This window comes from Corvus moneduloides, chromosome 8 (genome assembly GCF_009650955.1).
Source record: "Corvus moneduloides isolate bCorMon1 chromosome 8, bCorMon1.pri, whole genome shotgun sequence".
Classification (NCBI taxonomy): Eukaryota; Metazoa; Chordata; class Aves; order Passeriformes; family Corvidae; genus Corvus; species Corvus moneduloides.
This window is the reverse complement of record NC_045483.1, coordinates 9,833,883-9,846,346: the sequence shown is the minus strand read 5'-3', so window position 1 is coordinate 9,846,346 and position 12,464 is coordinate 9,833,883. Positions and strand designations below refer to the sequence as shown.

Sequence of the window (12,464 nt, the reverse complement as noted above, 5' to 3'; positions counted from 1 at the left end):
GTTTGCTTGGTGATAAGAAACAATGGTCAACCGAGTTTGTTACTTGAGCATTTTCGTGACTGAGGAGTCTGGCATCCTGTACTAGATCCATTTTCTTAGCTACTCAAATGCCAGCTTGGCAGCCTATCTAGAAAGCTGATAGCACTGGGACAGGCGTGATTGTGAAGGTTGTTTTCAACAGTTTCTAGTAAGTCTGTTTTTAAGACGCCTCCTTCCTTTTTCTCCTTTCCTGGGAAAAAAATCATAGTTACCACCTTCATGACTGGGAGATCTGGATGAGAGAGGGGAGGGAGGCATGGGCACGCAGCTTAATGTCCTACTTTTCAAAGCGCCTTAAAAACAAGACTGGGTTTAGTTTTGAGTAAGGCTGGTATTTATTCACTAGAACAGTGTTGGCTATAGTTAAGAGGAGGGAAAAGCATTTCATAGAGGACCTAAGTCCCCTTGTTTAGTTGGAAGAGAAACAAGAAAAGTTGTGAGTTTTCCAGTTACAGATGAGAAATCCAATCTCTTCTCCTAAAGAAAGCATAGTTATACTCCATTTTTTAGTCTTTTTGGCCTTTGGGGTCGACATATGCTCAAGCACCCATTCATTTCTCTCATGGGCCTTTCCAGTTGCCAGGAATATCTAGGAAGTTGTTTGCCAAACCCCTTCCATGGGTAAAAGCACCGTGCACTTGCAATGGGACTGTGCTGAGTCAGTGCATTATCTTGGTGCCACTCCACAAGGCTGGAGAAGTCAGAACAAGGCTGTCCTTGTGCCCAGGTCTCAAGTTGTGTCCCCATGACACGAAGCTTCCCAGAGTCCTGAGACTCAACCTTGGGATGAAACCCAGTGTTATTTGAGAAAGCGTAAGTGTGGTATCCATGGAGAGGACAACGTGCTCTAGGTTGCACATCCTTATTTTACTGATGTCACAAACAAGTTATTCTTGTGCACTGCAGAGAGCCTCACAACCACAAAACCAGCAATAATTTTATAAATGATAAGCTTGTTTTCCTCCTCCTGTTCCCAGATACTCCGAGTGCAGCAGACAGCAGAGATGTGCGTTGCTGGAATCCAGAGGGTTTCGTAATTTGGCAGCCACTTGCTGAAAGCCCTGCAGATACAAAACAACACTTATTTCAAGTCTTGAGAAACATCTCCTACTAAGTAGAAGAAAAGAGCATTTAGGTGAAGCAATGTTGCCAGTCCCATTTATTTATGAGGCTTGGTTTTTGTCTTTATACATTTTAAATGCTTTTTATTTTCCTTCTGCTTTTTGAGCCTTTCAAGTTCATGTTTTCCATATGACAAGAAAGTCTGGAATCAAGTCCTTACTTTAAAAAGCAAAAATTTGGTTCAGAGTCCTGTATAATCATGTAGCTCCAGACATGGGGTGTTTAAAAATAAAGCCACTTTGATGAGAACTACCCATCTTGAAGGTGACTTTCTGTTCTGAGTTTAAGTAAATATTTTGTTGACGGTTTAAGAAGCTTTTAACAGCACCTGATCTGTGTTTGCTTTCCACTTGGATCTCTCCCTCTTTTCTTTTTTTCTAAAAATCTAGAGCTTGTTTCACCTCTCTATGTGCTGACAAGATCAGAAATGCAGTGTGGCAGCATTTGTTGAACAATGCATCCCAGTGCTTTCAGACACACACCTGCAGATTTCATGCAATTGTCCCTGAAGCTGCTGAGTGGTAGGTACCATGGGACACAGAGCCCAGCTTCAGAGACAGGAGGAAGGTGGTTTGGGTTTACTGGGTGGGGTAAGGCGGGGAACAGAAAGCCTGGTGTGGCTCCTGCGGGAGTCCCAAATGCCTTCAGAGCCTGAAGCTTGATAGCTTGGTGTGTAACCCAGTCCTTATTTTGAAAGAGAGTTGACAGACAAATGATTTCTTTTAGTTGAGCTTTCTGAATATACTTATTTTAAGTTTGTTGTTTGATGCAGTGGGATCCTCAAGCTGTATGCAAAAGGCAAAGAGACATGCCTGGTAATGCATTATCCAAGGGACACAGAAACAGCTTTTTGACAGGCCACTCTTCCTGCTAACACCTGGTAAATGCAGAGACCCGGCTCCATGTAAGTCTCATTCTGGTCTCCTAAGCCAAATGCTCTACACTGGCATTTCTAGGAGGTTACTGCTCTGCTCGTGGGGTTTGAATCGCTCAAGTCTTTGGCCTCGTGCCCTGAAGTGCCAGCAGAGGCTTGCTGTAATTGCCCGTAAGTGCACCGTCTGTCAGATTATTGTTTAATTGTTCCAGCTTCTCACTGCCACACACTGCTCAGTGTCTCTCTTGCTATCTTTATTTAATTGAGTGGAAGAAAATTGAGACTTGTGCTTCACTTACATCGCTTTGTTTTTACCCATCCTCGCTGCATCCTACTATGAAGTCCCACCTTTTGTTTGCAGAAGTCAGTCTTCTATATAGAAAAGCTATTGTCACTATCTCAAGCATATGTTAGAAAGAGAATCAATATTTTAACACATGGTAAAGTCAAATCATAAATCTCTCAACACAGTCAAATGACTGTATTATTCTCCCTTGAAACACCACTCCTCCCCCTGAGAAACAAGAGAGGGAAAGAAAACTCTTGGATAACCAAGCCCTTGTCCTCACAATGCAGGACTGTTCTTAGCCCTTTGCTCTGTGTCGCTCCTTCCTCTTCAAGATCCGTCTTTCCCTAGCCCATCCCTGTTCATCTGTTCCAGACTATTACTGGGATATCAGCTCTTTTCCTGAGATCAGCTTGTGATGACCAGTTCCACTGCCTACTTGCTGTCATTTCAAACATCTCTGTGCTTCCTCCCAGCCTTGCAACCAGGCTCTTAATAATGTGTGTTGAAAAAATAATCTTTCTGAGCTCTCTCCAACACTCTCCTTGTGCGTATGGCCTATAAAAAAAGCTTGGCAGCACTCTGACTGCTTTTCTCTCCTCATGCTCCCTGTGCCTGTGACAAATACGTGTCATTTTTCTGGTCTTACACTTGGCTTTCAGCCTCTGAATGAGAACACTCTTCTTGTACAATTCCCCCCCCTTGCCCCCCCCTTGCACCCCAAAGATCAAGGCTCCTGTGTAATACCACAATAATCATAAATGTTAGGGTTGCTGGCACTCACTCTGCTCTAGTTTTCATGGCTCTGGGCAGAAGGAGTTTCATGATCTCCTTTTGGAAGATCTATCTGCACCTGAATGATTTAGTTTTCAGAGTTTCATTTAGAAATCCTCAGCTGAAACCTCCCTTTATAGGTGTACTCCCTGTAATGCCTGGCTCCCTGACCGATTGTTGGGGTTGTTCTTTTCACTTCCTGTAACTGAACTGTAGGATTACTTATTTCATATTACTTTCTGATTATATTTTTCATCCATCTCTTTTCTTCAGGAAGGAACAATTTATGTAAGAATTTCAATGTGGAATTGACTTTAGGCTTTATTGCTATTTGTCACCCTTCAGGAAATACATCCCTGACTCCAGCACTCAATCTCTGCTGGCACTCTGGAAGAGGAAGAGAAAATAGCAGAGCTGCAGCTATTAAGACCAACAGGCAAATATTTTATTCAAATTCAACTTTTTCTTCCTGGGTCACTTTTAAAGAATATCTTTCTGATTGTGAGGATGCGAACAAGGGTTGTGTTTGTTTGTTTGTTTTCCTGGAGACTCTCCTATTCAGCTGATCTTCATCTCCTTCCACATTTCAGGCAGCAGAGCTTGCAGCAGTGACAAGCTGTAATCCCAAGGAAAACTGCTTGTGCCTGTGGCCTGGGTTAACCTGCTGGCAGAGATACGTGCCTGGGCAGGGGCTGCTGTTTCACAGAGCTCAGCATGGACGTGCTGCCACTCCCAGCCACTTTCAGGACACAGGTGAGTTGTTTACAGCAATCTCAAAAAAACTTGTAATAAAGTTGTTCTGCCTTGCTGGAGCCACCACTCCCAGAGACCTTTCCCCTTTCTTGGCTACTGTGGGAGCCTCCTTCCTTTAGCTTCACACCTTTATCAGCTAGAAATGATACGGTTCAGAACTGGTTGTGGTCAGGCTCTCTCTCAGAAGGAGAGGCTACACTGTCACTCTGTTGTGGCTGCTGAGAACTGGAAGATCAGAGAGGACAAGGGGGAAGTGGAAGCCTGATCCTTCTTTTATGTGGAATGGAGTCAGGATATGCCCTTGTATGAAGTTCAGCAGACAAAAACTTGGGCTGCAGTCACATTCCTATGCACCGTGCCATTCCAGTCAGCCTGGTACTAATCTCCACGGATCTCTGAAGGCATGAAACAACATGCAGTGTAAATGAAATCCGAGCCACACCATACCACAGTACTGGTGCCAGCCAGTTTTAGAAGACTTCCATGAGAGCCAAAGGAAACAGGTAGAATGGTAGGAGATGCCTTGTATCACCTGCAGGCACAGACCTACAGCACTCGAGCAGCTCCCAGGTCCCAGAGCAACGTGAGGCATGTGAAAAGCTGGTGAACCCAGGGCTACTTAGACTTGAATGCACTTTCCTGGGGAGGAAGTGGCTTTTCCCTTGGAAAGCTCAACTCCCCAGCGTCTGCATGAGGTCAATGGAAAAAGTGATTTCTTCAGAATATGATTCAGAGTGCCTAAGCAGAGGCTTATCTTATTGACTACAGAGGAAGCTCAACCTCTGTAGATTTAAACTCACTTTTGAGAGTACTCATCCCCTCTTGCCCCTTAGTTGTGGGAGTTATACTAGACCTGGATGTGGTTAGTCCTTGGTAGGCACACGATCTACTGAAATTCAGGTGCTGCAGACCAAAGCTAAGAGCTTGTCTACCAGAACACAGAGTGTCCTGTTGGATCCTGTTTTGTCCTTTGGAGTTTTCCTGGGATGTCAGAAATGGATTTGCAAGTACCAGAAAAGAAAATTAAATCAAGAAAGGTTGGTTTCTTCAGGGATGTCCTGACTGGAGCTGGAATAATCAGCATCTGTTTCAGTTTAACTGAGTTTTTCATTCTGGCCTTTCTCCCCTTTCAAAGTACAGGCAACTGAAGCCTTTAATTTGCCCTGTCTTTCACTGCAGGAAAAACAGGAGTTTCTAACAGCTGTTACTATCCTGCCTAGAATAGCTACACTAAAAAAATACAGTTTATTGTCTGTTGTGAATGAAGAAGCTCTTGCTTGTTTCTGTTGTTTGTCTTGTTGACTTTGAAAGATAAATTGTTTGAACTGGTTGACTCTCCGTTTGTATAACTGAAGATTAGCTTGCTTGATAGCCTGCTGGATTTGCAGTTTTTCCTTGCACTAAACAAACTTAAGAACTGCTGGGGCAGTTGGAACACAGCACATACTGGAAGAAGTTTGTGTGCACACAGGTAAATAAGAAAATAACTTCATGCATGACATTCTGGATGTGCTGTTTCAGTGCTGATATGTCCTGTCTTTCCACCTGGAAGAGCTCTTGTAAGACCTAGAAAGCCTGTTTAAAAAATTGCTAACAGACATGGATAGGTGGCTAATGAAAGTAGAAGCTGGCAGGACCAGAATTAGTTTTTACATGGTAGTTCTAAAATCCTAAATTGTGCTGCTTGTTTTTGAGAACACAGGTACTCTGTCCTTTTATCACACATTTGCTTTGTAAAAACAATTGGAGAAAAAAGCAAAAATAACTTCTTGTCGCTCAAGTAAGCAGACCTGGCTCTGAATATATAAAAGGAAGAGACAGTAAAAATAGCAACATCTTACTGTACTGTAGTCCTTCAACAGAGAACCACATTTTGAGGTTCCTCCTTCTTTGCATCCTTCTTTGTATTGCAAAGGCATCTTGCCCCAAGCAAAAGCTTTTGCTCTGGGGAATCAGAGTCTGATTTCAATGGGACAGAGCTTGGTGTCAGTCCTGAGTATCAGCTTCTAGACATTGACAAGGGCTCTGACTCTTCATGTGCATCCTCCAGGTTTGGTTTCTGTGCCCTCCTCTCTCCCCTTCTGCCAAGTGGCCCAGCCTTCCCAGTTTTTGTCTACTCATAATAAAGGCAGTGGAGCCAAGGTGCCATTCGAGGGGAAGGCAGAAAAGAATGACAAAGGCATACACTATTTCCATGATGGGTATGGTGCTCACAAAATGAAGCGGGATTTGTTGTGCCATCAGCCTTCAAAACATGCCTCTCTCCCCCAAAATAACTAAACCCCTTGCAACCCTTGGCCAAGAGACTGAAGACAAACATCTGGTAAACTGACAATTCAAGGGAAAGGAATAGGATATGGCAGGGAGGTCTGGATAGACTGAGGTGTAGATGAGAGGAAGGTAAAACCTAGGATGGAATTTGGAGATTTGAGACATGATAGTGAGAGACTGAGATACAGAAAGAAAGAAAGAACAACTGGGAATTAGAGGAGTTTTATGTTGAGGCTGGTTGGCAAGGAACTGGCAGACAGAAGACACAACAGAATTTTAGTACAAGGAAAGAAGAAGGAAGAAAGTGGAAAGTCAGGGGGATAGGCAGTGATGTGAAGAACCAGACAAGAGACTGGACTAGGACCTGGCGTGGGGAACCAAAGTTGGAGGTCCTGTTGGAGATTGAGAAAGGAGGGACAGTCTGGGGAAGGAACAGGTGATCCGAGTCTGAGAGTGGAGGTCAGGCACAGGCAGCAGGGAGGGAACAGAGTAGCAAGGGAGAGCTGTGGGAAGCAGCCCCACACAGGGCAGAGCAGAGGGGTATGTGGGTGGGAAGGGGCACAACGGGCTGTGCTTGCTGGGACATCCTGACTTGCAGAGCTGGAAGTGGAGCAGAGCTTCCCTGAGGCTGGTCTTCATGTTGGCTCAGCCAGCAAAGAATTTGCCTCTTGTGCTGTCTGCCCCAGCAGCAGCACAGAAACGACTGGAGCTGAGTGTCCTTGGCCGAGGCAGCAGCAGCTGCCTGCCTGGGGGAGGAGAGCAGGTTTTCGGGTAGTTGGATGACAAAAATTTTACAGCTGGGAGGAGATAGTGAAAAGGCCACATGACCAAGAGAGAAAGGGTCAATTCATTAGTCTGGCAGCAACTAAATTAAAAGAAGGCAAGTGGGACTATATATCAGAGGTATCTGAATTTGGTCAAAGATGATTCTGAAGTTGCTAGATTGATCTTATGGTTGGCTTAAGCAAGCTTAACTAATTAATTGCTTTATTTTAGTCCATTGTGTAAGAGCTAGCTCCTAATAAATCACACTGTTTTGTAGAAACATGCTTGAAACAACTGTGTAAATACTAAATAGCCTTAGGAGTGGTCTTATGAATCCACAGAATAATCCAAATTCCAACACTCATCCCCTTCTGCTGCTGGTCTGGATGGAGGATAACAGTCCACTGCTGCTGTTTCTCTTTCAGTAAAAGGGGCAGGAATCTGTGCTGGACACACAAAGGTGCCAGCACAGCTGATGGCCCATGGAGGTGCTGTGATGCTGTGTGGTCCTGCACCAACAGTTGTCCTTTTCAGGAGCACAGGAAATGCTACAGGTGTTACAGGAACATTATGAATGCTGCAAAGCCAAGCCTTTAAAAGAGGCAATGTCCAAATGAAATCGCCGCTGAAACCTTAATTCAGAACTATGTAGGTTATGAAATGCTCTTTAATTATATTTCTCCTCCTGCTCATTTCAGTGTGGATGGCAATAATTCAAGGTCCTTGTACAGTCCTGTGGGTTTTCTGGGGCAACAAAGACTGAGGAACCTCTGACTTGCTGTCTGTGGATTTATCTTAAAGAGAGGTGCTCAGTCACAGTACCCACAAGGTTCAAAATACAGGCCTGTCAGCACAGTCACCTGATCCTGAGAGACCCTTAACTAACTAATACTTGCAAGGATTGTGAACTCTTATATTCACCTTCTGCTCTGGGACAGGTCGGTGCCAATGAGATCTGGGGACAAACAGTGCTGGTTGAGACTGGGAGTAGGTTGGAGCTGAGCTTTCCAGCATCCAGTAGGAGGGTATAAAATTAACTACTCCATTTGGGCAGATTAAAAACAAATCTTCCATGCATGAATTCTGCCTTTGCAAAAATGTCTGTTAGTTCTGATTGTTGGCACAAGTATTACCATAGTATCAGTCTAATCTCATATGACATATTTAAGGATTTGCAGCAGAAGGGTGGAGTTACCAGTGTAAATTTCTTGGCTGATTTATCTCTTGTGGCAATTGTCCTGCTCTGCTTTATATCAGCTTTTCAGAACAGATCAGGGTTTTTGAGTATAAAGTAACATTTCTTTAGATTTCAAATAATGTATTTTAAAGCAAAGCCAGTAGAAACAGAACTAGAATCTCTAACAGAACCAGAGTACATGTAGCACATATCCTTTGTAAGTCTCTCGATGCTAAGGCAACTGGGCAGTGACACTTTGCACACAGAGCCTGACAAACGTAAAGGTACACGGTCAACAAAACATTCAGATCCTCCCTAGAGTGTTACAGTTTTTTAAGGCAAATAACTGTGTTCAATTAAGTCACACAAGAAACATTTATTTCAGATTCCAAGCTCTCAAGGCAAATTGTGTATTTCCATGTCTTACAGAGGATCCTGCACTGTCCACAATGAAGTTTTACTGATTAATAACAGCAAATAAACATCCAGTCATTGTAAGAAATATTGTCACTAGGAAATTCCAACTGGTTTCTGCCTTGTGATCCAATACACCAAAAGGCCAATTCTGCTTTTAATGCTGTCCAGCATTTATTAGTAAAAGCCCACATAACCACATTGAACTGTTTGGTTTGCCACAGATGCACACAAAGGCAATTGGTAGAATTTTGGTATTTGATAATTGAATGTGAATATCCTTGTTTCACTGAAATCAGCCCAGATGATTGCCAATAGTTGTAAAAAACCTGATGGAAATAGCAGATACTCATATTTGACTATCTGATGTAGGAAATGGCTCCCGAATTTACTCATGGTTTTGATTCTGCTGAAGTAGCTGCTGAACGTGAGCCCGTGGGACCAGTCCAGACCAGCAAGTACTGAGATCAATTAGTAGACTCCTATTAATTTGAACCTTATTTTAGAAATTATGAAGTTGAGATACTACTGCAGTGCAGAATCCATCTAGGCTTGAAAGGGGAACTGATTGCAACCACCTGAGAACTTAGCATTAAAAAAGCTAAACCTTTCTCAGCAAAATACTGAAAGATGTGTTCTAACAAGTCGTCTAAGAACTTGCTTTTAAAGCCCATCCGAAATGAAAGGGCGACTGATGGCAGGTGCTCTGTCACACGTGAGTGTGTTTGTCCACACAGAGGTGTGGTTGTCACCTTCTGAACGGCTGCTGCCCTTTCTTGCAGCTCCCACGTATCCCTTGCAAGGGCAGCTTGGTTGGGCTTAGCCTGAGATACCTGCTACAGAAAGAAGAATCAGCACACTGGTCTGAGGTTACAGTAGTTGCCAGCTGGGAATAGTCCCGATTTTGTCGAGAAAGGAGACACGGGAGTGTCGCGGTCCCCACGTCCATCTCTTTGGCGATGTCTCAGCAGCTAAAGGTGCCTTGCAGCAAGAGCGGGTGGCTGTGCCCTGAGCGTCCAGCACTGCGGAGAGCTGCTCCGCACCCCCCATCCCACCAGAATTCCCGATCCTAGCTGCGCCGGGGGCCAACTCGCCAGTTCAGCGCTTGGAATGGCAGGAAAACACTTCCTGTTTGTTGAAACACTTTAATGAGTTGCAGTGGGTCACCAACGGAGCTACGGGCTGCTCTCCTCACCCGGGGACACCTCGGCAGCGCTGGCACGACGGCAGCTTTCAGCGGGGCGTGCGGGGCCGGGACCCACCCACGGGACCCGCGATCGGCGCTGGGACAGCGCAGGGGAGCCCCGCCCGAGCCCCGCGGGGAGCCGGCCCGGGCGCCGGGAGCGCTTGGCCCCGCACGGCCCCGCACGGCCCCGCTCCCGCCGTCGCCACTGGCAACGCGGCGCTTCCGCCGTAACCTGGAAGCGCTCGGTGTCCGCGCTCGGCGGTCCCGCCCCGAGTGCCGCGGGAGGTCCGTGGGCGGGCGGTCCCGTGACGGCTCGGTGCGCACAGACGGTGGCCGGCAGGGCAGGGCCGGGCGCGGAGCGGGAGCCGAGCGCGCCGCGGGAGGATGGCGGAGCCGCACGGTACGGGGCGGGCGGGCCGGGGGGCTCGGCCGGGCGGCGGCTGACAGCGGGCGGCGGCCGGGGGCGGCGGGAGGCCGCGGGCACAAAGGCGGGGAGGGCCGGGGCGCAGGTGGGGGCGGCGGGGCGGCCGGCGGGGAGCCCGTGCCCGTCCCGGTGGGGGCTGCTTCGCCCGGCTCCGCGGGGCCCGGCGCAGGTGGGGCGGGCCGGGGGCGGTCATCGCCCCCGCGGGGCTCGGCCGAGGGACTGCCCCGCGCCGCCGGGCGATGGCAGCGACCGCCACAACAACAACAATAACAACAAAAAGAAAGGAGGAAGCTCCGTTTCACAGCCTCACCTCTCCTCCTCCCCGCCAGCTCTCGGTGCCGGGAGCTGGCACAGCGAAATTGAAGCGAGCTGGCGTGTGTGTAGTGGCACTGGCGCTCAGGGTAATGATTACCGGCGTGCGGGTAATGATTACAGCTGCCTCTGCCTGTGTCAGTGCGGTCCCCCACCCTCTCGCATAGGCGTGAGGCTCTTTTCCTGTTTCGCCCGATGTATTTATTGTGGCAGTTCTGATGGAGCCACGGAGACAGAATCTCGTTTCAAAAGTCGTCGCCTTCCTGTCTAGCCAGGTGATTTTCCCGGTATTTAAAACAGAGAGGTGTGACAGAGAAAAGCGGTGTGACAGCTTCCCGCGTGTATTTGTGGCTGTAGAAGGCGTCTTCACCGAGTTGTTCGTGTCTTTCTCTAGGAAATGCTTCAAAAGCGGTAGTAACCTTAGGAAGGTGAACGGCCGCGTTGACTAAAATTGCGACTGGGTGTGAGCTGCACAGAAATTCAGCAGAACTGAAGTTTGGTGAAACTGTGTTGCTGCTGCACTTGTCCATCCTATTTAGGAGCAGGTATGGACATGGAATAAAAAGTCACAGCGTGTGAGAAAACAATTGCGAAGTGCTGAAATAGTACTGGTAATTTTTGTGTTTTTGAGATGGGACTGTGGAAGCATTGAGTTCTGCACATGTGCAGACACTTTTGAGGCAGAATATTCATGATCGAGGAGTTGTAATTGTGTGTATTGTCATTGCTGCAGTACTTGGTGGGGATTTTTTTTTAACTATCAGAATAGAAATTAAGATCGTTTTGGTAATTACCTTCAGGGTCTTAATTTTCTACGGTTTCTTGTTTGCCTGTTTGACTTCATATGTTGTTCTTTTTACCCTCTAAACTGTGTGTGTATGTTTGTTTGGTTTTTTTAAAATCACTAGTCATTATTATATACTTCTATTTATAAAATCAAGGGCTTAAAGTAGGTGGTGGTCAAATTAAATCACACTTATTTACAGCCATATTTCAGACATATGTTGTATGGTGATCTTGATATAAACCTAGTCTGGTTTTAGGAAAGATTTACAGTATCTTATGAATTTGTTATTACACTACTGTGCATACATTTTAGTTTTAGTAACACCCTCATCCTCTTAATTCCCCTTGAATGATTTGGATTTGACTGTTTTGTTTTTCTATGCAATTATTCTTTGCTGTGGACGAGTAAAATGGGAGATTATTTTACTAATTTGAAGCCGTATTCCTTTAACTTTAGGTTGTTTGTCAGCCATCAGCATTTCTGCACGTGTGACAAGGCAAAACATGTATATTAGGCAAAACTAATTTTATATGTAACCTTGTAATACACAAAGATGATTCCAGACAAGGCTCTCCTTGTGTCGACAGCCTTCCTTTGAGGAATACCGAGGAACCCTCAAAGAGGATGCTGTGTTCTTCCATGTCCCTCTATCTACTCTTCCTAGAAACAATGCCCAGCATTTTTTGTTTGGGCTGATGGCAAGGGGGGGTCGATGAACAGTGCTGGTTGCGAATAGCTGCTGTTCCCGGTGTAGTTTTTCCTTTCCAGCCTGACGTATCTGTAAGGCAGGAGGTGCTGGGAGGGGCGTTCCTTTGTTATGTTGACACTTAAATCTCACTGACGAGAGTATTCTCCTCCAGGAATTTCGTGTGACTGAAGGGATTCCTTCAGACGAGGAATATTTTCTCCAGCTGTCTTCCTGCGCTGTTAGCCTATGTACAGAGATTAATTTCTTGGAAGATAACTGCTGTGCGTGTGCCCTTTAGGAAACCCTTGGATTGATTGTGACTTGGCTGTGGCTTTCTAGAAAAGCATGTTTCTGCTGGAACAGTGTGTGTGTGGCAGTCCTCGCTTGTCACCACACGAGCCGGCACCTGTCGACCTGTGTCCGGCACCCGTGAAATAGGTGGATGCAGGTGCTTGCATGTGGGCATGGTGCTCGTGCGTGGTAATTGAATTACGGCTGTCAAAGCATCTTCTGCATATTCGGAATGGGAAGGATCACATTCTGTGATTCCTTCTTGGCAAGGCTGAGGAAGCCCAGTAAATAACAAAGCTCT

General features: G+C 46.2%; 1 protein-coding gene across 3 annotated transcripts in view; it reads left to right on the top strand.

The window, feature by feature from the left end:
* Positions 1–9,931: 9,931 nt before the first annotated feature.
* Positions 9,932–12,464, top strand: part of SHOC2 (SHOC2 leucine rich repeat scaffold protein) — a 67,058-nt gene continuing 64,525 nt past the window's right edge. The window contains exons 1-2 of one of the 3 annotated variants that reach the window (XM_032116179.1): positions 9,932–10,061; positions 10,792–10,942. The gene's annotated coding sequence lies outside the window, so the exon portion shown is untranslated. Of the gene's footprint in view, positions 10,062–10,598; positions 10,673–10,791; positions 10,943–12,464 lie in introns of those variants that run through there. The other 2 variants (XM_032116178.1, XM_032116180.1) reach the window with 2 other exon arrangements.